Source organism: Simochromis diagramma, unplaced genomic scaffold, assembly GCF_900408965.1.
Source record: "Simochromis diagramma unplaced genomic scaffold, fSimDia1.1 OVJJ01000339.1, whole genome shotgun sequence".
Taxonomy (NCBI): domain Eukaryota; kingdom Metazoa; phylum Chordata; class Actinopteri; order Cichliformes; family Cichlidae; genus Simochromis; species Simochromis diagramma.
Window position 1 is genome coordinate 122,184 of NW_024386762.1, and position 25,633 is coordinate 147,816.

At 39.3% G+C, this 25,633-nt stretch overlaps 2 long non-coding RNA genes across 4 annotated transcripts in view; one reads left to right on the plus strand and one right to left on the minus strand.

Moving 5' to 3' along the window:
• Window positions 1-10,424, plus strand: LOC120732184. Of its 3 annotated transcripts, none has more exons than XR_005695544.1 (3): window positions 1-154; window positions 10,178-10,311; window positions 10,398-10,424. It is a non-coding gene; the product is annotated as an uncharacterized LOC120732184 (long non-coding RNA). The 3 variants fall into 3 exon arrangements; XR_005695545.1 differs by having other exon boundaries at window positions 10,181-10,311; XR_005695546.1 differs by lacking the exons at window positions 10,178-10,311; window positions 10,398-10,424 and adding an exon at window positions 6,026-6,763.
• LOC120732211 overlaps window positions 8,108-25,633 on the minus strand; it is a 24,105-nt gene continuing 6,579 nt past the window's right edge. The window contains exons 2-3 of the long non-coding RNA XR_005695553.1: window positions 15,946-15,949; window positions 8,108-8,226 (exon numbers count right to left, since the gene is read on the minus strand). This is a non-coding gene — a long non-coding RNA (uncharacterized LOC120732211). The remainder of the gene's footprint in view (window positions 8,227-15,945; window positions 15,950-25,633) is intronic.

A 25,633-nucleotide genomic window follows, 5' to 3' on the forward strand; every position in this document is an offset into this window, starting at 1 on the left:
CAAGACTTTTGCACAGTGCTGTACATGTCATGTTCCCTGTTTTATAGCTCAGCTCAAACTGACACGTTCTCACTAACTGCTTCTCATTTTCTCCACAGTAAACTTTGACCACTTCCAGATACTGCGGGCCATCGGGAAAGGAAGCTTTGGAAAGGTAATGCAGCCTCCATTTTTCACGCGACTTGTATATTGTTTGCCCTTAATTACCCACCACAGTCGTCATCTCTAAAGAATCAGTGCAAGCGAAGCGAAATGTGCTGGGATTACACTTTAGTTCTCGTGTGCTGCTGTTATTTAATAACAGTTATAAATGCAGCTTCTGTAATTATTTCTATAAAGTCAGTTAGAGGAGAGCCGATTTCTATTTCATCTCACTCAATCTAGGTGGGAATTTTGACCCCACGTCTCAATTTAATTACACAGCAGCAAAATTCTGCGGCTCTATTTGTCATCGCGCTCAACGGTTGGGCTGAAGGCAGGAGGAGAACTTAGTGCTCCTGCTGTTTTTTGAACACTTTAACAGCTAACAACTTTTAGCTTCCTGTTGAACACACAGTGGGGGGGTGCAGGAGGTAATAAATCAAGTTTGATTATCCTAATTTATAGCTGTCTTTATGTTAAGGATTAAAATAAAATTGACAAGAGGAAGGTGTTGGTGTGTGTGGTTGGGAAGAGAAGGGCGAAGCTAGAATGAAGCACAAACAGAGGGAGGTGTTTGCCTCTCGCTGTGAAACATGATCTGTATATTGCAGCTTGTGTAGGTGCTCCAAGAAAATGGGTTCATCGGCATGCAGCACTGTCGATGTGCACGTATGCACTCGCGAAAGAGAGAGGATGCTTGTGTTGCTGAGCTCGTTCTTGCACAGCGGGGAGATGTGAGGTAGGTTGGGGCTACCTCATAACTCCCCGCTGTGAGGCTGCCAGATGGGAAAAGAGGAAACCGCCTCGTTCTCCTGAAACGCTCATTTTCCTCTGCTCACTTTTCATCTTTACAATCTCAGCACTTGGGTGTGCATCTTCTTGCAGTGGGCCTCTCAGTTTCATTCTTATTCATAAGAGCTCCTCTTTGTGTTATTTAGTTTGTACCTGAAAAGTCTAATTTATGCCTGAGTACACAAGTACAAATAAAAGGAGTACCACGTACTTTAATGGGTCAGCTTGGGTCCAGACCTGAATTAGAGATAATGTTGGGCTGTTTTAGGTCTGAGACACTAACCTGACGAAAACGCAACACAACTGCTGGTTGTTTAAAACAGATAGTTGGAGAGGCAGGTCAGTGCTTTTAAAGGTTTATCAGGTGCCAGATCATTTTATAGATGTGAAATGTAGGACTGTGCAAAAGTTTGAGCCACACCTTAATTCTAACATATAACTTGCTGGGAAACGGGTGCAGCAGTTTAAATTTGAAAAGTTTACATGAAAATACAGTATAAAAGGCGTCATACAGAGTTGATATAATGAGCTTGAGCATCTTTATCTTCAGCACGCCCTGAACTCTCTTAGGAACATTTCTTTGGAATTCCTTTAAGTAGTCTTCAGGAATAGTTCTCCGAGCTTCTTTAAGGACATTCAGAGCTCTTCTTTCGATATCAGCTGCCGTTTTGTTCCATTCTCTGCCGCGATGATCCCACACGGCTCAGGTCAGTCCATGAATGATGGTGTTTCGATGTGTTTAGTAAGCTGCTGGCGGTCAGACGCTTTCCAGATGGTATTGCATGGTGCATCAAAGTCTGGTGGTACTTTTCATAATTCCATCAATTTTGACGAAATCCCCAACACCCTGGCTGAAATGCAGACCCAAACTATGACAGAGCTGTACAGTAGTTTGCAGGTGGTTGTAGACATATTACCACAATTTGAACCAGAAATGTCAAATTTTGGTTCATCACTCCATCAGACCTGCTGCCACTGATTTTCAGTCCAGTTCTTGTGTAATTTGGCATCCCTCAGCCTTTTCTCCCTGTTCCCTTCCTTAATAATGGCTTCTTGACAGCCACCCTTCACTGACACCATGAGATGAGGCTTTGGTGAACACTAGATGGATCAACTGAAGGACCGAGTGCGTCTTTCAGGTCCTGTGTCAGGTGTTTGCTGAATTTTTTTTGACATGACTTTCAGGTACCTCGAAAGATTTTATGTACACGGCGCTCGAAAATCTGTCAAATGTTTTATTACGACTTTGCTAAGCTACGAAGCCGCACCGCTTGATGGATTGTTGGAGCATTACGGCTATCGTAGGCAGGAGCCTCGCGGAGTGATACGTACGGGCGACCGTGGCTCAGGGGGTTGGAAATCGCATCTGTAACCGGAAGGTCGCCGGTTCGATCCCTGGGCTCTCTGTCCTGGTCGTTGTGTCCTTGGGCAAGACACTTTACCCTACTTGCCTGCTGGTGTTGGCCAGAGGGGCCTGTGCTGGTGTAGTTCTTTTTCCCACCAGCAAGAGTCGCTATAGTTCTTTCATGCCAAGATTTGTTTGTTATTAGCTGTAGAGTTAGTAATGCAGCACACTTTGAGAAAAGACTGACTCAGCATGTTGTTCAGATAAACATCTGCATCCATCCTCTTCGTTGTTTTACAGAAAGCATCGCTTGTGAGTATTTAAGTTGAACAAGAGTTAATGCAACTATATTTGCTATTATTTATGCACTTTTATGGTTAAAGGTGTACTGTATTCAGATTTACTTTCTTTCCAATGTTAGCTAGTTTAGCCAATTGATTTGCATTATCGTGTGAATATATAGGCTGAATATTGCTTATTTCTTCTGTTTGTAGTTTCACTCTGTTGATAATTGAAGGCAGCGTCAATAAAAGGGACGATACACCTGTCAGTTGTCGAGGAGTTTATCTATCTGCATAACTGTGTCCAGTGTAGCAGTGAGGGCAGAATAGGGCCGGATGGCGCGATATGGCAGCCTCGCTTCTGTCAGTCTGCCCCAGGGCAGCTGTGGCTACAACCGTAGCTTGCCTCCACCAGTGTGTGAATGTGAGAGTGAATGAATAGTGGTATTGTAAAGTGCTATATAAATCCAATCCATTATTATTATTATTATTATTATTATTATTACTGTGCTTCAACATAATATTACTGTATTGTGTGTTTTAACCTCCTTTTAAGTTTCGTGGATATTATACATGGTTGTGCTGAGGATATGTCGGCCAGTTTCCACTGGAAACGCCTTTTGGTTAAACTGTCAGCCAGGAATTTGCATTTGCACTGTTACATTTTTATATAACTTTAATGCACATGAAACAGCTGCTTATTTAAGTGTAAATACATTGATGGGTTTTTTTGCACAAATGAAGTGGAGTTGTAAAGCATTTTGTGTCGTGTCAGTTATATCGTTATCGCACATTTTCAAATGTATATCGTGATGAATATTTTTGGCCATATCGCCCTGCTCTACTTCTACAACACGCCTTGTGTAGATGAGTTAGTGAGGCAAACTGACCAGCTGTCTTATTGTGTCTGTTGAGTGTTTGGTTTTGTGAACGGCCTCTTTAATGCACGAGGGTGTGATCATCCACATCCTTGTATCTGTCCACTGTCAGCCATTCACTTTGTGCAAATCTGGCCAAGTCTTCCAAGTGTGCGTGTTTTTTTTTTTTTTTTTCCTTCTGACCAGATGCAGCTTTCTGCAACATCACTTTAATGTCCTTATACTGATCACCACACTGTGTATGTGCGCTAAAACAGCAATCATTTCACTGCTCCTTTGTAGTGACAGGTTACAAAACGTCATTAGATGCTGCGTGGCCGTACAAGATAGACTTTGGTTAGCAACAACTCTCTGAGGCCTTTACTGTGAAACAGAACGCTGTCTTATCCGGTTAACTTCAAGGCTTAACGTGGGATTTTTTTGTAATCCAAGACATAATGCCAGGTCAACTCATGCTTTGAACCTAATCTGCTCCAGAGCAAATTATGTTCCAAATGTGAGATCAACAGGTAGAAAATCACCACCTACTAACCAGTAAGACCAAAAAGAACAAAATAAATAAAATCCTAGATCCTGGAAGATCCCTCAGACCGCTGTGTGCAGAGAGTAGGAGGGTGTAAAATTTTTCAGCAGAGTCTGATGTCTTTGTCTTTCCATGATGAGCAACAATAATGAACATAGATTCTCTACAACAACTTTATTGTTTTGGAAGTATTAATATATGATCCCAAAACTTCTACATTTAACCTTTTAATCAGACCAGCAAAAATCTAGTATTGAATTTTAGTGCAGTCATAAAAAATTATTTGCTAAAAGCATTTTGTAGCTGAATATTTTAAATTACAGTTAACTTTACTTTTTGGCTGTTTCACCTGTAAGACATTAAAATAACATGCTAAGGTTTAATAGTCTATAAGGAATACACTCTGAGGCCTGGGCAGTGTTGTGCTAATAAGAGAAGGTTTGTGTGTGCAGTGAACCAGTAAGTTTTGTATTTCACAATTTATTGATACGTTTGATCCTTTCTGACCTGCGTTAATGAAGCCATTAGAGCACCATGTCCGCTGTAATAGTTCTGTAGTTTGATGCTTGAGTCGTTGTAGACTTGTTGAAACTCCCTCACCCGTCAAAGCAGCGTCTGTGTTATTCGAGTCCAGCAGATGGCAGTGTTTCACTGTCTGACGGCTGTCTGAAGCTTCAGCTGGATTATTCGTTTAAATGAGATCGTTTTATAAAAATTACAACAACAGGCCTGAACCTGCTCAGCTCCAAAGAGCTGGCTAAACGATGGAGCATGTTCAGAATCTTCCTGACGTTTAACAATTTCCCAAAAAGCTACACAAAGTGAATTTCCATATAAGACAAGATAGAAAGAACAGGGTGTGACGTGGAAGGGGCACTCTGGCAAACTGCTTTTATTAAGTTACAAAACTCGCAGTCTTGTTCACGAGTGATCAGAGAAGGGAACAGGAGATCAACAGATGGATTGGTGCTGCGGCTGCAGACTCTTTACCAGTCCGTCTTTACCAGTCGATTTACGTCCTTACCCTCTGTCACAACGGGACTGAACGGACTCGCGCGTAGGCTCTGAGTAGGGAACAATAAAGGTTTTTTATTTCCAGAAGCACCAGGACATCTATTTACAAAGTGGGGAAAAGACGGGTTCCGGGAATCCACACACGAACAGGAGGGGGAAAGACACTTGCAGTCCCCACACGCTCCAAAGTCCTCACTCCATCCACGCTCCACGCTCCTCTTCACACTCCACAAGAAACACAAAAGCTCGCTCCAATCCTCACACACTTGATCACTCAGGTAACACGGGGGCAGGTCCAGGGAAATCTATTCACAGAGATGCAAAAGGTTACTGTAAGAAGATCGCTAGGGAAACACGAGAATGAACTGAGCTGGGGTTAACACTGACGAGAGTCGGCAACGGTCCAGCGATGAGAAATACAGGGCTGCCATCTTATAAGGGGACTGGAACACTGTTGGGTGATGAGCCACAGGTGTCACCAGGTGCGTGGGCCAAGGGCAGGAGCCCACAGATGAGCTCCGCCCAGGCAGTGAGAGAAGGAGGGAGGGAGAGGGAGGGAGAGAGCGGGGACAAAATCAAAACAAAAAAACCCATGACCGGGTAGACACAGGGACCCTGACACCCTCGCCTTTTCCAGAAATGTCATGTATGAAAATCTATAATAACTCCAGTTATACGGATATCAATATCCTCATATACTGAAGACTTCATAATTTACCACATATGGAGAGCATTGCATGACTTGATCTTGATTTTGTGAACTTTTACAGTATGGATATTTGACATATTTTCTTGCACAACTGACATAGTGCAAGCTGAACTGATTTCTGTTTAGATAGAAATTGATTCAAAGTGGTCAGATATGCAGATGCTGATCTTTTCCTCTGGCAAATACATAAACTCACTGCAAACAATATGACTTTTCAGAGAGTTTCCTATCTATCTAATAGTTAAGCACGATTAACATTTAGGAAACAAAAATAAACAAGTTAATAAATGAAATGAAATAATACTGATTTATATATTCACTCTGTTTACTTTTTTGCTATAGAAATACAATGAAGACTTCCATTTTCCTGCTAGTGGCGCTCTCTGGCACTGTGCTCTGCATGACTGACGGACGTGTTCGGAAATTCGAAAACCAGCATATCATCAACATGATCCCACGAGGGGGATGTGATTTTCTGATAGCAAACAGGAACATCAGAGATAATAATGGTAAATGTAAGAGCGAGAATACCTTCATCATTAGTAACTTTAATCAAGTTAGAACAATTTGTGCTCCAAGCAATCGTATCGATGCAAATAGAAATCTTTACGAAAGCCCCACAGACATGCACATTCTGTGTTGTAAACTGCTGGGACAAACAACCGATACACATTGTACAAACAGATACAGATGAAAAGGCGTATTGTAATTGCATGTGATAAAATCAATAATTTCCTTCAGCCTGTGCACTTTGAATGTTGCTCTTGAGTTGAGAGATGCTGTAAGCTTGCTGCGATCTTTAAACATCACTTCATGATGCTGGTTTAGATGCTTTATAAGACTTTGTTACATTTCTTAAACAGTGATGAAAATAATAAAGAGGAAATATGAGAGAAGTGATTTTCAGTGAATGTTGAAAAAAATACCACAATAACAAAAATGATGGCAACATTGCAACACTTTGCTTTCTTAGCTTACATATTGTACATTTTCACAGTTGTTTCTAATTGGCTCCATCTTCTCTCGTTGTCACAGCTGTTGCTTAACTTTCAGCACTCATTAAATTAAAAAAACAACAAAAAAACAAACAAGTTGCAGCTGGTAAGGTTGGCATTCTTGCAAGACTCAGTAACGCATCCAGAACTACATAAAAAAACAAAAACAAATAAAAAAAAATGCACATCCCATGTTTATCCCATGTTATTCCAGGCTGAGTTTACGCATTTATGCTTATTTGTTTATAAAATATTACAAGCTGGTCTGAGGTCATTTGTTACTAAAGAAAAACAAACAAACACTGTGTCATTATTTAATCCACTAAAACTAAGACACAATGCAGAAGCAGTGTGTGAAAGCTAAGTGCACCTTCACTGGTGTAGCATCTGCCTTAGAAATAATGAACTCAAATTAAACTGTTTAATCATCTCTATGTGCTAAAGCAGGGGTGTCAAACTCAAATACACAGTGGGCCAAAATTCAAAACTGGAACAAAGTCGCGGGCTAACGTTAATATTTATTGAAATATATTTATTCCTCCAGATATAAGAATGAATCTTTTCTTATGGACTCAAACACGTTTGCTGAAAGACTGAATATGGAACAAGCAAAGCTTAATACTAAACAATATATTAGCTGTATAACACCAGTAGGCCAGCTCTAATAGTAATTTGGTATGGCTTCGCGGGCCAAATGTAATTAGGCTGCGGGCCAAATTTGGCCCGCGGGCCAGAGTTTGACACCTATGTGCTAAAGGCTCATTTTAATGCAGCATTAATCACGTTGCTTTAACAGTGCTGCATTTTAATAATGTTCATCACGTTCTTTGTAGATTTTAATTATCACCATCGTCGCTGTGATAACATGTCTGGTTGGAGCAGGCGGCACTCAGGGATCATGTTGTGTGGAAGAAGAGTCATGTGATTGTTTTTTAAAAAGATTTTTTTATATGAGTGCACAGAGTGTGAAACAGAAAGTTAGGATTGACAGAGAAAGCTGTCTGTCTGTTGTGACACCTGCAATCTCTGACTAGAGTTTTAGGGTTTGTCAGGCAGCTAACACAAAGAAAACCTGGCTTCATTGTACAAATACAACTTACATATACAATACATGACATATTACACAGAGTCGTTATTTATTCAACAAAAACTAAGCCGGATGCAGTTTTTGGATTTTATTTCAAAATGTTCTTATTCTGATTGTTTACTTAATATATTTAGACACATTTGGTTTATTTCTATAAAAATGATATTTTACACAAAACTTCAAATAGCTGCCTGCAAACATGGCTCTTTACATGTATGAACAACAACCTGCAGCTGCATGCTGTTGTGCTCATTGGTGTCACATTAGGTTCTGAACCACAAACAGAGAAGTTTCTTAGAACTGCTGGGCTAGTGATGTAGGTATTGATGCAAATGATGGCTTAGGGTGGTGCCACAGCAATGTATAAAACTGAAGCTCCCAGAGCCAAGTGTTATTTGTTCTTCCATAACTGAGGTGAACTATAACCTGCTCAGGTAGAATTTAATAACAGCGAGTCTGAACTCATCTCCAGGCTTCACGTCTCATTCTGTAAGAACTTGTTGTTTGTTTATTAACTTTTTATAAACAACAGGCTTTTGTATACTTCCAAGAAAGAGGGAGAACTTACTCTTCTGCCACACTCACGTTCATCTTTATCTGTCATCAGTTCAGATAAAGCATCACTGATTATTCTGAACACTGTTTTAAAGCTTCTGCGTCACTCTGATTTCTTCTTAAAGTTGGCAGACAGGATTGTGAAGAAGGACATAGTGGATCCTCCCTTTAATGAGCATATTCTGCTTCCTGTTCTGCCAGAGCAGGTGCAGCCTTTGTGGAAGTGGGTTCCACTGGACCTGCGTCTGTGAACGATCCATTGTGGGTGATTTTTTTTGACCTTACATCTGTGTGTAAGGACCAACCACAACCAGCGAAAATCTTTGCATGTTATTTTATCTTCTGTGTAAGAATACACACAGCATACCCTGATGATCAGCCTCAAGGGTTCTCAGTGTAGGATGCATACAGTATGTCATGCTGAAACATAGAGCACTTACAATAGAACCCACTAGAAACCAGTTATTTTAGCCTGGTTCCTTAAATCTATGGCATTTTTCCCATGCTGACTGATATGCTGCTCAGTGTCTTTTGCTGTCTGTGTCATGATCCTGGGCCAAGTTGGCCCAGCATTCTTAGTTTTCGTATGTTTTGTGTTGTTCTTTATTTATGCCATGGTTTCTAGGTTGTTCTGTTAAGATGTTCCTTATTTGATTTCCTCCTGTGTGCCCCTCTGTGTATCTGTGAGCCCTCGTTTCCCCTCCTTGTGTTTTATTCCATGTTTCCCCAGCCCGTTATGTCCGTGCTGTCTCTCCTCCTCTCTGAACCTCCGTGTACTTCCTGTTTTACTTTGACAGTCTCCCGTCAGTGTTGCGTTCACTCCTGCCGTGTCTTGTTATGATTATCAGTGTCAGCTGTGTTCCCCGTGTGCTCCCACTTCCCTCGTTAACCCTCTGTGTATTTATGCGTCTCCCTCAGTTCTGTGTCGCGTTCTCCCTCATTCATGGCCGTGTGTTTCTCTGTGTATTACGTTATAGGTTCCCAGTTTAGGTTGTATGGTTTTTCTCTCCAGCAATAAAGCTGTTTTGAGTTCATTCCTGCCTCCGTGAGCTTGCGTTTGGGTCCTCATCCTGCCTGCACACAGCTGCAACCGTGACAGTCTGCTTTTAAATCAGATGTCACTCTGAACATAAACACATGCTACAGCAGCCCAGCTGTCTTAGCTGAGTACAAGGATACATTTACTCTCTTTGTGTAAAATATTGTGATGATTTTACATTATATTAGGCAGGCAGCTGCCCAAATTAAACTGTGACTATTAGCAGTTTGGTTATTTTGAACGCCTCGGCTGGAAAAAATTCAAAATGGTTTGTAAGGTTGGCCACAGCTCTGTATGTAAAGGGGAGTTAGAAGATTGCTTCATATTTTAAGATTGATTAAGATTAATTAATATTTTTAATTGTTTTATTTTACATCTCACCTTTTACACTGCATTGAGTTGCTGCCATGTGATTGGCTGAGTGTACATCGTTCTTTGTTTCAAAATGGACTTAATGCTTGGTTGAACAGTTGTGATGTTTATCTCCTTTAGATTTATTTTTTATTTTCATGATGAAAAATGGTTTGTTGGTTCATACCTATGAAGTTACAGTGTTTCTGAAAAGCCTAAAAAGATGAATTGTTACCAAAGTAAACTTCAAAACAGACTTTATTATATGATATAGTTATAAAATTGGATAAAAATTGACTTCAGCATAATATAAAATAATGTGTTTTCACTATGTATGCATTGGTCAACTTTCAGATCTATGAAGTTCAGCTCAGTTATCTATGTTTTTCATTTTTAGTTTCCATTTGCATTTAGATGCACGGCCGATTCTCTGATGTGTGATCTGTTTCTACCTGTGCTGATGCCAGCAGGACTAAAGCTGATCAAGCAGCAGTAAATATGTGAAGCAAGGCTGAAGGATACACTCATAAAATGAACAGAATCATAAGAATATAACAGCACGAGCACTGCAAATGCAACTAAAACATGTTGACATCAAATGGTATGCTATTTGAAATCTATATGAAATAATGACACATCTATGTGTTCCTTTTTTTTTTTTTTTGTATTTATTTAGTTTTTCCACAGTTGTGTAAATCAGTCTGTCTGTGGACTGGTACAGCTGAAAAGCTGACGCAGCCAGTTCCTCCTCTTCTTCTTCTTGGGTTTTTCTCTGGCACAGTCTTGGCTTCAGTCTTGACTTCAGCTGAATGTCTGTGGGATCTTGGTGGTTGACTAGGCGACAGAATGTCATCTCTGTTTTGTTTTTAATTCAGTTTCATTGCTGAAACTAAGAAACAACAGGCTGTAGAGGGACACGTTAACATCTGTATAGATTTAGATTAATCATTCATTTGAATAACCAAGGATGCAAAATAAATATCACAGGAGAGTTTATGAGACCACAAACACTGATGAGGTCCACTTCAGAGAAAAAGATTTTTGGGGGGGGTTTTGTGCAAGATTGATGGTTATTCTACATTTTAATATTTTTAATGATGACATTATCACACTCCTTTTTTAACAAATGTAAATTAAATGTTTCAGTCTGGATGGAATTCAATTTAAATTCTCATCTATAAAATTGTGTAAAAGTATTTTTTTACTTAAGCATGTTTTATTATTATTATTAACCCTGGTTAATGTAGCAGTTTTAGGAAAAATCCCACTGCAGACTGTTGGTGCAGACACTGGTGCTGTCTCAGGATCATTAATTGTTTTTTGCAATATGTGGAAATAAAAGTTGATCACATGTTTAGCAAAATGTTTGCACTTGGAGATAGGACCAAAGTATATGAAAAACGTCTTTCCAGTGACTTTCAGGTAGAATTTATGACACATGTAGTTTTTTTTTTTCTTTCAAAACTGTATATTTGCTGTTAAAATGGAACAAATAAAGCCCGACCCATATAGCCCGCCGTACTTCATGCAGACGTGTGGTCTTGAAGCTACATTTCATATTAGTTCTCCCTCAAAGTGCATTCAGAAAAAAACCCACTTGTGATAAACCACGGCAGACCCGGAGACATTTTCAGTTTGCTTTATTGAGGCACACGGTTGCTGAATACACATGAACGGCTGCCAGCCAACACATCCACAACACCAACAACTCAGACAGCGCAAAGCCTTTTAAGTTGGCGAGGCGTGATAGCAAATGCAGCGCAGGTACATCCATCTCACCTGCAGCAGCATCGCAGACCACGCCCCCCCGCCACACCACTCTTTCCTCATAGTTGCTCGCCATCGTTGCTCTCAGAGGGCAGAAGGTCCCGATCGAAGTGCACAGGTAACTTCCCTTCACATTTCACGACAATGATCCTGTTAGTGAGAAGCCTGCCTTCATACTGGCAGCTGGGTTTCCTGGCTCCCTGATGCTTTAGCTTACATTTAATTATGCGAAACGTTGCGGTACTATACGTCATGCCGCTATTTTCATCGTACCTCCCATCACCTCTACAAATGGATTTGACCTTTGCTGGAATGCTGAGGATGAATGTGTTGGTTTCCTTACAACTGTTGTCAATTTTGTAGATATTCTTTTTTTGATATTTCTGTGTTACACAGCTTTTCAGTCATCTTAGCATCTACATGCTGTCTTCTAAACTTTTCATAAGGTGTTTCTTCAGGTCGGTGCTCACTTGGTTGAAAATTGTTCACTTTGCAAAATCCGGTAGCAAAGAGCAGCACGAGCATCATGCAGACAAACGGTGTCTTCATCGTCTCCTGGAGAAGAAAACACATGGACATTTTTCCACATTAAGAATTTGGCAGATACATCCTTTTGGATCCAGTAAGTCGTCTTTGTGAGCTGCAAACACACACGACAAGAGGACTGATAGACCTTTTTCTTTAAATGAAAGAAGTAGTTTTATTTATAGTTTTCTTTTTTATTTATTTATAATCTTATATATAACTTTGTTCTCTGTTTATTTTTCAACTGTTAGGAAGATTGAAAACTATCAAGCTTTATAAATATCCTGAACAAGCCTGAGCTGGACAGCTCCTGGAAGCAGATTCAGGCGTGATGATGTCATTTTCAACTGGAAAAAGAAGCTTTGAAAAGCTGAAGTAGTTTAAATGTTTAGATATTTAACCTTGTTGTATTACTTTATATTTTATATTCATCGTATTAAGACATCAAGCTATTTGTTTTTGCCTTAAAATTTTGTGTTTTAATTTGTACTTTTTGTTATTTATTTATTTTTTTTTTTAATTTTGCCTTTTTTACTTGATGTGATTTGGATAAATATGTATTTATATCTACAGATATAGTCATAATAGATCTGGTTCATTAAGAACAAAGTTTTAAATCCTATTTAATATAAATGCCCTTCTGCACTCAGTTATTCTTATATATGTTTCAGTGTGCTCTGTAGTAACAATGACACACTGCAAAATAAAAATAAAACAAAACTCAAGACACAATGGATTTTCCTCCAATTCGTATCTGTTTATGTGGAATTTATAGGATTTTTTATTTCAAGCTTTTCCAAATGAAGACACTCACCTTTTTTTTTCCTTTACTAATGATGATGATTAACCTGCAGTGGTTCAGGTACAAGTTGGTTGTCTGGAACAGCAGGTGATGAAGATGTCGTGAAGGGTCTGTGGTTAATGTATATAGTGGGTTCATTACATAACTGGATAGGCAACATCTGACAGTCAGTTTAAATAAGATCTTTTGTATTTGAACACAAATCAGCAAAAACAGGTCTCTCACCGTGCAAGCATACAGCTTACGTAAGTTTAGTGTGCTCACCGAATGCAGTGTTTAGTGTAGCAGCAGAATTATGACAGTTTATGGAGATGTTCAACGTGAGCCTGCTGCCCAGCTTTAAAAGGAAAATCATTTTAAATTCTACATAATAAGTTCTTACCAAAAGAGGAATGCAGACGGAGATGAGCAGAGATCTCTTCTGCAGTTCAGATGCTGATGCTGTGAGTTCTAGTTCACTTCTGTCACAGAGGAACAAAGTGTGTTTGGATCTGGACACTTTGATTTTTATACTTCTGATCAGCACCACCTCAAATAATCCTTTGCATCCACACCTACATCACTGGCCCACCACTTCTAGGAAACTTTAACACTTCCCTGCTTGTGACTCAGAAAGATAATGCAAATATGATGACCACTGACCACAAGAACCTGCATGTAGATGCAGCCTGTTTTTCCACATCTGGCTTTAGAAAAAAAATTAATGCACAAACAAATAGATTTAAAATAAAAAGACGTGTTGGTATATTTTGACCTTTCCAATAAACTATTAACACTTCTTTTTTCCCCTTTTTTAAGTATAATTTTTGGCAAATAAAGTGAGTGTATTGACCATTTGCAGTTAAAATGTTGGAGAATCTTTTTATTTTTGTTTTACTACCAGTTGGTTGTAATAATTTCATGTGAGGATTTAAATGGATGTATAACAAAACAAAGGATAAAAGTATATATAAAAGTATATTTAATGAAGCTGATCGAACATCAGTGCAATATGTCATGATGACAGTGTTTACAATTTTGGCAGGAGAACAAAAGATAAATATTATAAAATACAAGACATGAAAATCTCAGAGGTCAGGGGTCGGGGGCCCAGGAAGTCTGACCCGCAGATTCCAGGTCTGACTTTGAGTACATAAAATATCTTTCCTGTGGGGAAGGAGCCTGAGTTAGAGCAGGAAGTTACACCATATTGATATTGTTGGGGTAGCCTCAAGTGTTGGGTTCTCCAGTTTCCTTGAAGGAGGTTTGACTTCGTGCCATCGTTGGCTGGACTCTGGGCTCATTGATATCCCCGTATCAGTGAGTTAAGACACCATGCATTTATTTTCTGTGTGGCACACAACAAGAAAACAAGCCAAGAGAGAACACATCAGCCTCCAATGACAGTTTATTAAAAGGTTTATTGGAGGTTATTTGTTGTGTTATTGAACCTCTGTGCTAATGAAAGAGTGTCCTTAATAAACGTACTCCATAAGGAAGTGTGTTCACAAGTGCACAGAACACATTAGGGCACAGGTCAATGGTCGATTTTACAATTGTGTTGTCAGATCGATGGACACTCTCGGATACTTGGATACTCAGGTGATTAGAGGAGCAGAGATGATCAGCTGAGGATTTGGTGGTGAGTTGGATCAGGTGGTGGAGAGATGCAGGACAGGCCTGACATACACAAACGTATAGTGAAGGTGCAGAGGCTCAGATCTGTGACATCGTTCAGTCCCAGCTCAGTGTCCATATTTAGATGTAACAGTGCTATAGAGACTTTACCTGACAACTTGTTTGAGTAATGTTTTCATCTCAGGCATGTAAATTTCATTTGTGAATATATTTTTAATACTTGTACAACTGATTTTTTTGAGTGTTAAATAGAAATTATATGCTGAAACTGAAGTGATGGGTCGCACTCTTTAGTTCACCCCTGCTCTCGAAACAATGTAGGTGGTCCAATTAACATATTTACATTTTTTCATTTGCTTTTGCTGTTTCACTTGCAAAATATTTCCAGTGTGACATTTGATCAGGTCTTGTAAACCTTGTCGTTAACCAAGCAGTCACTCCCAGGCTGCTGTGCTGATCACCGGATCTTAACTTCATTGTCACAGTGCACTCAGAACAAAACAGCCATGCAGAGATATGAGTCACAGTGACATTAAAACTGATGAAGACAGTCGTCGTTAGAACCAGCAAACTGAATGAACTAAAAAAGATCATCTAAATTCAACTGGTCTAAAATATCAGGATCTCAGTGTTAAGTCCATATTTTTGAAGTAGAAGCTTTTACTGGTTTGACTTAAGAAAAAGAAATAATAAGGAATTGTGTTGGAATTTGTCCAGGTTAACAGATGAAATCATGTTCAGTGCTTTGTCCTGTCAGTAAACACAGATTCTTTATTTGCACTGAATGGGACAGCATATAATTTCACTGCTTTTGGCGTAATGACAATAAAAGATAAATAAAAGATAGTTTCAAAGTCTGACCTGCAAAGCCCGTCCACCCAGTGTCCTCCTCAGTCATGCTGGTTGCATGATTGCTGTAGAAGTGCTAAACTACTGTGACCTGATTAATTGAACTGAGCTCACTCTGCAATAACTAATCAGTGAGGTGGTAGTTTAAGTACTTCATTACCAAAATGTATAAATGAAGTACATCAGAAGATGTTGGGGAAGAAGGACTTCACCAGGTGGGCCTGGACCCCCGAGGCCTGTCCCTGTGCCGACCTCGTCTGAGTCTAATAGATTTATATGATAGAGCTCATCAAAAGACTAAGATATGAATATAAACATGATATTTGTCAGTTTAATTTAATGTTAAGTTGAACTGGAGTTAACCAGAAACCTTTACTCTTCCAACTCCTCTACTTTGTCTAACAGTTAGCTTAGCTTAGCCTAGCCAAGTTTTCTTTGCAAAATTGCTAATTGCATGGTTTCAAATTGCAGATTTTAAGTCGACTAATTGTTCAGACCTGCTCTGGGGCCTGTCTGAAGTATTAAATATGACATATATTTGTCTCCACACCTACGCAGGAGAACTTTTTTGTAAGTGTGAAATGGAAAATAGAAGAAGTAGAGATGTGGGTGTTCCTATTTACATGTTTTTATTTTCTCTGTTTCTTTAGCCAAACATGTATTTGATCAGAGCACCTGCCTGTACACCTGCTGTTAACCAAGCAGTTATTTTCAAGCTGCTACACTGATCACAAAATCATGACATATGAATGACAGGAAGTGTCCAGTGTCATGTACCGATATTAATGACAACAATGATGGGTCAAAGCAACATATGATGAACGTTTATTACGATATCCTGATAAATGTAATGCAGTGGGATAACTTCTACAGTTATTATGTTAGTGATGATGCCTCTTTGCTTTTCATTTATTCACAGCTTTGTGGCGTACGATGGCGTGTCAGGGCCACATTAAGATGATAACCTGCCACGGCTGCAGTACCCTCTACAACACGGCTTGTGTCGATGATTTAGTGAAGCAACTGATCAGCTGTCTATGTGTCTTTTGTGTGTTTGGTTTTGTGTTTTCAATGAACTGAAAGCCCTCTTTAATGCACGAGGGTGTGACCGTCCACATCCTCTCATCTGTCCAGTGTCAGCCATTCATTTTGTGCAAATGGTCAAGTCTTCCAAGTGTGCGTGCTTTTCCTTCTGACCAGATGCAGCTTTTTTCACCATAACTTTATTGTCCTGATACTAATCATCACACTGTGTATGTGCACTAAAACAGCAATCATTTCACTGCTCAGGTTACAAAATGTCATAAGATGCTGCGTGGCCGTACAAGATAGACTTTGGTTAGCAACAACTCTCTGAGGCCTCAACTGTGAAGCAGAACGCTGTCTTATCCGGCTAACTTCAAGAGCCAAGTTATCCTTTGAACCTAATCTGCTCCAAAGCAATTTATGTTCCAAATGTGAGATCACCAGGTACAAAATCACCACCTACTAACCAGTAAGACCAAAAAGAACAAAATAAAATCACCAGTCCTGGAAGGTCCCTCAGACCGCTGTGTGCAGAGAGTAGGAGGGTGTAAAAATTTCAGCAGAGTCTGACGTCTTTGTCTTTCCATGATTAGCAACGATAATGAACATAGATTCTCTACAACTTTACTGTTTTGGAAGTATTAATATATGATCCTAAAGCAGGACACCTGCACTGTAATTAATGACCTCACATCACATGTTTAAATTATGCTTTTACATTTAACCTTTTAATCAGACCAACAAAAAGCTCATACTCAATTTTAGCAGCAGTCATTGTGACACTGATGATAAAACTTGTGTAAAATTGCAAAACTGTAAAAGAAATTTAAAAAAAATTATTAAAAAAAAAAAGCATTTTTGTAGCTCAATGTTGAAATTACAGTTAACTTCACTGGTTGGCTGTTTCACCTGTAACACTTCAAAATAACATGCTATGGTTTAATAGGTTATAAGGAACACACTCTGAGCCCTGGGCAGTGTTGTGCTAATAAGAGACGTTTTGTGTTTTATAATTTATTGATATGTTTGATCCTTTCTGACCTGCGTTAATGAAGCCATTAGAGCACCATGTCCGCTACAATAGTTCTGTAGTTTGATGCTTGAGTCGTTGCAGACTTGTTGAAACTCCCTCACCCGTCAAAGCAGCGTCTTTGTTATTGGAGTCCAGCAGATGGCAGTGTTTCACTGTCTGACGGCTGTCTGAAGCTTCAGCTGGATTATTCGTTTGCTATGTTTGCCATGTTACAGTGGGGAGGAAAAACTCCTTTTAACAGGAATATCTAGACATGAGTGATTACTGCAGTGGGGCACTATCTGTGCTATCTATAAGAAATGTTAGCAACAATAAAACTCTGAGGATCAGGGCTCCATTTCACTCCAGTGTTCAGTGGCATTTTAAAAGAGTGAATACCGACGCTGAATGTCTTTGTAAAGCAAAAGCACTTTGTTAGCCTTTACAGAGCAAAGCTATGGATCAATGTGCAGTGAAGAAAAATCCAGGTGGCCAGTCTGTCCTTTCCTAACCAATCACAGAGCTCCTTACGTTGCACCATGTGGCTAATTTGCGTTTCACTGATATTGCTGGGCTGCTGTCAATCATTTTGTCTTTATATTACAACAGAGCATTGACCTTTAACCTGTTTAATTCATACTGAGTATTAAAAAAAATGTATTGTCATAATAAATTCTGCCTCACTGAAACACCATTTTGCATTAGCCTCTATCACCTGACTTGTCACTGATGATATCACTGCATGAGCAGCTTTTAGGGCAAAAGGGGAAGCTACATTTAAAAGCTTTACTATCTGGACTTTTTGTATCCCTCCCATCTGCTCATAGCAGATGGCTAACCCTTCCCTGAGCCTGTATCTGCTGGAGGCTTCTTCCTGTTAAAAGCATGTTCTTTCTTCCCACTGTCACCAAGTGCTTGCTCAAAAGTGATCATTTGATTGTAGAGGTTGTGTATTTATGTTGTACTCGCTGGCCTGCATAATGCAGGGTGAATACTTATTTTGCTGTAATATTATCTTAGAAAAACCTGGTTGACAAAAATTTACACATTATAGAAATATAAAGCTAACATGGCCACCACTTCTGCTACTTTTACCACAAATAATTTCCTGAAGCACAGTAAAAGTCTCTCTGTTACCGACTGTTAGAAACCCAGCTCATATTTGGAGACAGTGGCTTGTAGCCTCCCAAAGGAGAGAGAAGGACATTTGTTTTAGTAATAATCTAATAACAGGCCAATTTTCTTCCTTCATCCAGACTTCATTCAGCAGAGAGCCATAAGCACAAGAAATGAGATGATGAGTGAGATCCACATTTTTTTTCTCAAACCCAGAGATTTATTGCTACGTGATAATGCCCACTTACAAAGCATGGAAGCTTAGTTGCAGTTTACACACACTGATCCCATTAATCAAATGTCTTTATGTTACAGGTTTGAAAGTTTTATCCAAGCACATCCTCTCCATCACTGCTGGCTGGACACCTGTTCCATGGATGTGTCCTCTCTCTCTGTTTTCCACCCTTTCCCCGTGTGTCAGTTCTCCTCCGTCTGTCTTTTATGCGCTCGCTGTCTCTTACTTATTTTTGTTGTGAAATGTATGAATTTGTAACCGTGTTAAGAAATGACATCAACTGAAGCGCAAGCAAAACTTCCAACAACAGTCAAGTATTGCTTCACTGTAAATCTGCAACCTCTGAACAAAGATCCACAAAGTTCCTTTTCCAGGACGTCTTTTTAATTCAGGAAAGTCTTCAGTTTTCATGTCTTGAATTTTCTTTTATTATAGTTATTAAAATGTACTGAAGATTGACCGATGAGCTAAACGTCAAAGCAGAAGAGAGGACTTCTAGCTTTTTGCTTTGTCTTGCCTTGTTTTAACGCTGTGAAAGCGCAGTGCAGAAAGAAAAACTGTAAACCTTGTAGTGAAACAAGCTGCAGGTTTTACAGTTATTTAATTATACAGTGACTCTGCTGTAATTCTATTGTAAAGTGCATTTTATAGCAACTCATAACTCAGATGTTTTTCTTTACTTTTGTGGGGTTTTGTTTGATTGTTTGTTTCCAGTATAGGTTTTCGAATAGAAGGGGAGGGATGTGGTTGTTAAACTGTTGCTTTGTGGAGCAGTGACACTGATGACTAGGACAGTGTTGTAAGAGGTGCAGCATAAAAAGAAGTCACAGAGGAATCTGTGTCCTTTTTCTTTCTGTTGCCTCCACAGGTCTGTTCTCTCCTTTCTGCATGACCCTCAGCTGCACACAGGTCAGTCTTTGGACTTGTCATTTTGATAATGTTTTGCTTGAGCATGTCCTGCTTTTCTGTAATGTTATTTCTACAGTTCTTCTTGAAGGAAAGAGAAAGATCTAAATATCTTACACGTTATATATGTTAAATAACATGTGTAGTGCTCACATGTAATGCAGATGTTAGCTTTGATCTAACCAATAAATCCTGATTGGATGTTGTTAGCGTTAGCACTTGTGTTTGCTTCTACACGTATCAGAAGAAGATCAGAGTTTACGAGGAATTAAAAGGTTTGCATATTTGTAGTTCTATTATACTGAAGTTATCTAGTACAAAGCTAATGAAACAATACCATTCAAAAGCCTCAAAATTATAAACACGAACAGACAATTAAAAGATCAGAAAAATTTCTGAGTCGTTACAGATATTTATGGGACCATGAGAATAACAGTGTATTAAGGTAGATGGTAGATTCTGCGAGTATGCTCATTTTGCATGAGCTACAGTACGTATCTCACTTCAGGGCTCTTTACTGATTTCTGTTCAGATAAGCTTAATAGGAGATGCCCATATAACCAGGCTCTGCATAATGAATTCACTGTTACCATTTACCAGCTTCAGAGAATTTCACTCAGCAAAGACGTCTTTACCAACTGGTGCTGCAGACTAGCGCCTCCTGATTGAACAACTGGAACCAACCACTCATAAGTCAAGGAAAAAATGAAGGTAATCTTTAAAAATGGTGTTACAAATGCGGGGTAAAACAGAAGAAGGTGTTTCTAATTAAATACTAACATTTATGAGTTGAGGTTTATTCTACTGCATAATTATTAAAGGAACACATCCTTCCAGAGGGGTCAAAAACGTGCAATGACATGATGAAAAAGATTAACAAAGAAAATACATGCAAGGCAATAAATAGTTTCCTGAAAGAGAAGGTGGCATCAATTAAGGCTCTGTGTGAAGACAAAAAAAAAGACACCATCTCCCACACGTGTGACGTCATTGACTGTAAGAGGACGAGTGAAGAACCTTGCAAATACAAAAATCTAGACCTCAAAGATAAAAAGGTGACAATAACATGTGAAATCCATAATAAGATTTAGTAATCCATAATAATGGGTTTTACTTCACTTCTTCTCAGCAGAGCTGAGCAGAAGCAGCATAAGATCGACTTTCCCAGAGTGGGAAAGGCTCTGGACATCTTTCCTCCTGAACACTGAGCATGTCTGACCACAAATGTTTGTTTGAAGCTGTTGTTTTATCATTTGTGAAATCTCAGGATAGTTTGTGTTTTTCCTTGTGTGTTAAATAAAGAGTTAAAATATGTTGTGTGTATTGTTCATACTTGTGTCAAATAAAGATTGGGTCACATTTTGGGAGCAATTTATGGATTTATAAACATTTCTTTAGTATAGTAGTATAGTATTAACACTATGTGCCTAAAATGTTTATACTTAACTAAAATGTATTCATGCAATGAATGCTGGCCATAGTGGCCATAAAAGAAGACATATTTTAAGCTCTTGTCACTTTCAGGCCTCGCTGAACAGAGTGCATTCAAAAAAAAAAAAAACCTGATCAATCAGGCAGATAAATTTAAAGTCATATACTGATGATCAGGGCGTCTCAGTACTGTCCACTCATGTATTATGATGAATTATTTGAATATAAATGTCAGCAGGAGCCAGTGGACGTCTCACATGTCCAAAAATGGTCTTTTGCACATAGTGTTAATACTATAGTACTATGCTAAAGAAAGACACAAGTATGAACAATACACACAACATATTTTAACTCTTTATTTAACACACAAGAAAAAAACCAAACTATTCTGAGATTTGAAAAATGATAAAACAACAGCTTCAAACTAACATTTCAGCTCTGCTGAGAAGAAGCGATGTTTTGGAATTCAAGTCAATAATAATCATAATCAATCAATTGAACGTAACAGAGGAGTAAACAAAGACAAATCATATTTTTACTATATTATCTCATCTCGGTTGCTTCATAATTAAATGTTATTCCAACAGAGCTCTTTATCCCAAGACTACATAACTTGTGGATCCTGAAGTAGAACGGGTAGCAGAGCCTTCAACTATCAGACCCCCAACCAGTGATGGGAATAACAGCGTTAACAATAACGGTGTTACTTTTTTCAGTAATGAGTAATCTAACTAATTACTATTCCTATTGTTACAACGCCGTTACCGTTACTAACAAGAAAATGCGGTTGCGTTACTATTTTTCAAACAACCAGACGGTTGAAGCTGTGTTCAGGTTACCGCATCTTATATCAGTTAAACGGGAATGTCACGGGGTGGAAATGGACAAGTTATCTAGGATTTTTTTTTTATTGTACATGAGTTGCTGTGTTTTACTATTTTTGATATTTTAATATTGTACAGTGTTTTGTTCTTGTTTTATTGCATGCTTTTATTGTATTTATTGTTGACTTGATCCTGGTAGAGACTCACCCCTCCCTGATTACTAACTTGGCTCACCTGGGAGGTCACAGAGGCCATAAGAGGGCCTGGCCGGTCAGAAGAGGATGAGAGACAGGGCAGCAGAGATGGCGGAGTAGATGGGGGCAGGCGGCCGGCTATTGAGCGAAGAGTCAGAGGGAGCTGTGCTGCTGCTGGAATAGCTGGAGGCAGAGGACGCTACGGTGGGGAATTAGTTGGCTGGGGTACAGCGCCCTACCTCACCATATTGTAATAAGCAGCAGCTATTACTACCTCCCACCAGTAGGTGGTACTGTGGTATTGTATGTTGATTGAAAGGGAGCTGAAGTAAAAGACCCGACCTCCACCATAGCTCGTCTCAGTCCTCTGTGCTTGATCTAAAGTTGACTTTGACCGCAACCCACGTTTAAAACAGCAGTTGGTACAACGCTGCATACAGTTACAACACATGGCGAGACCATATTGCTGGCGTGCTACAGAAAAGCGGCGGGCAGAATTAGGAGCTTTGCCTATCCAGGGGTAATTCTCGGGACTATCGTACTGCATACACTCAGCCACTGGAAAGAACAGTGACCGTCGCTGCCCCTCTCTGTCCAGCACCTCGGAGCGGAGAGACTGACAGGACTGCCGAGACGCGGCTGAGCTTCCTTGCCACCGCTCTGATTGGCTGGATTTTAACGTTGTGGCTGACGCCACCGGATTTTGTTTATGTTTTATTGATTTTTATTGTGTGTTTCACTGGCCAGGGTTGTTTTAATTCCTTTTACATTTTTAACTGTTTTTTGTATAATAAATGATATTTTAGTGATCCAGTTTTTATGTCATGCTATTCCCTTGGCTTCTCCACTACTCTGTCCGTTTTTTTTTTTTGGAAGGGTTTCCCTCTTAGGCTACGTCCACACATACACAGGTATTTTTGAAAATGGAGATTTTCCGTTTTCGTTTTAAAAAATAATCCCGTCCACACATAAACGCAGTTCAATTCAAGTTCAAAGTTCAATTCAATTTTATTTATATAGCGCCAAATCACAACAAAAGTCACCTCAAGGCGCTTCATAGATACAGAGAAAAACCCAACAATCATATGACCCCCTATGAGCAAGCACTTTGGCGACAGTGGGAAGGAAAAACTCCCTTTTTACAAGAAGAAACCAGAACCAGGCTCAGGGAGGGGCGGCCATCTGCTGCGACCGGTTGGGGTGAGAGAAGGAAGGAAAGAAATGAAGGAAAACGCTGCTAGGAACATGCCAAAGCAACAAGTGGCGATATATTCCTAACCGTGTAGAAATGTTGGCCAATCAGAAGTCTAGAAGCCTCGGTGGGAAATAGTAAACAAGGATGGCGTATAGAAGCAAAACCGAGTTGTATGTGTGGAGGGACAGTAACTGTGTGTGTGTATGTAAGCATTTAAACACTGCAGAGGAGGACAATTAACATTATTGTAGAAATTAATTCACCGAAATAATAACGTGGCGCACAGTGTGACGTCAAAAAAGGCGCACACCTTTGACGCTGCGTTTTCTGGCATTTTGTCCGTTTTTTCTCGTCCACACTAAAATGTGAAAACGGAGTTTTCAAAAATATCCACCCTGGCCGGAGTTTTTAAAAATCTCCATTTTCAGTGACCGAAAAACGCCGTTTACGTGTGGACGAAAGGTGCAAACGCATAGAAAAATCTGCGTTTCAAAAAAACCCGTGTACGTGTGGACGTTGCCTTAGAAATAACACCTGTAATCCATCCGTTACAGAAGTAGCTGTCTATGTAAGTAATCGGGGAGCTACAGCTTTAAACAGCTGGTAGCTACCAGCTACCAGACAATCACTTTTTGGCACAACCCCCTGGAGCTAAGAGGGCAAAACAATAGCATACTGTAAGTGTTGCTGTTTGGCTGAGGAAGAATATAGTAGTCGTGGTAAGCCAATCACAGGACCACTTTAAGATGACAAGCAACAAGGTGATATAATACCAGTTTTTAAATTGTGTTGATAATTCAATTCAATTTTATTTATATAGCGGCAATCAACAACAGCAGTCGCCTAAGGCGCTTTATATTGTATAGTAGAGCATACAATAATAGATACAGAGAAAAACCCAACAATCATATGACCCCGTGAGCAAAGCCGTTTGGCAACAGTGGGAGAATATTGGCCACGTAAATCCAGAGTCATGATAAACAATATATACGCTGCGGTTTTTCCTCAATAGTTTTGTCACGTTGCATGTCTACGGACAGTGCTAGCAAGCACTCTCTGCTTATGACCAAAAAACGAAACAGCAAAAAACAGCCCGTTCGTTTTGGTGGAAACATGCACCATGTCAGCCAATCAAAAAATGATATGGCAACATACATTTGGTTGTTTAGGAAGAGGGGGGAGTTTTAGGTGTGTTGGCAAGAGAGAGAGAGAGCAGAAAAAGAGAGAGAGCGAGTTTTGAGATGTGAGAGATTTGTGACGTTTAGCGTGTTTGGAGTGTGTAGTTAGTGTGTTGTGTTGTGTAGTTAGTGTGTGGTGTGTGGATAGTTTTGTGTGTCAGAACAATGAGGCGACTGCTGTCTCCAGGTAGAAACAGGAGTGATACACCTGCTGCTGTCAGACCTGCAGGTATCAGGCTGTGATGTTCTCCTTTATAGTGGACAGAAATTACTTTTTGGAGAGGCACAAATAATTTGTGTGCATCTTATTGAATGCAGAACAGCTGATTGTTCTGTAAATAGTTTGAAATGGTTATTTAAAAAAGGGTTAAAGGTAAATGGATGCAAATAACTTGTGCATAGGATTTTAAAATTGACAATTTATATTTGCATTTAAAGTTATGAAATATGATTCAGTAAACATGTTTGTAGTTTTTACAGTAAAAATATAACTTTTTCTACTCAGATTTTATGTTTTTGTCCGATTTTAGATCAGTTGTGTTAATACAGTATATCAAAATGATAACATAACTGTAAATTCAGACACGTGAGGTTGTGCTGAAAACAATGATACCAAACAAGGCAAGTAAATCGTTTTTAAAGGTGAAATGTAGAGGAAACAAATTGCCAATTGTACCCTGGACACCAAAGGGTTAAACATTTTTTTAAAGTAACGGAATAGTTACTTTTCAAGTAACTCATACTTTTAGAATCTTGTAACTCAGTTACAACCTTTTGAAGAAGTAACTATGTAACTAATTAATTACTTTTTCAATGTAACTGCCCAACACTGCTCTAACCTGGGGCCTGCTCCCTTCTAGCATTTAAGCCCAGCAAGCAGCACTGGATTACCTACTGAATTGTTGCTTAGTTACATTGCTTTGTCTTTTGTCCACTAGATGACGAGAAGATGAGCAAAAGTGTGGTGCAGTTCACAGTCAAGTGTTATTTAATTCACTTGAGCAAGTTATAATTCACATCTGTCAGGAGAGAACAAACAACACTCGGCTGTGGGCACTTTTTTTACAATTCAACAGCTCCACCTCAAATAATCATTTCACCAATGTCTACGTCACTGGTGACAAGTCTAAGAACTTTGCCACTTCTGTTTCATGTTTCAAAAATACTGCAAGTGTGAGGACAAAGAACAACAACAGCATGTAGATGCAGTCTGCTATTCATAGCTGGCTTTACAGGAAAAAAAGGT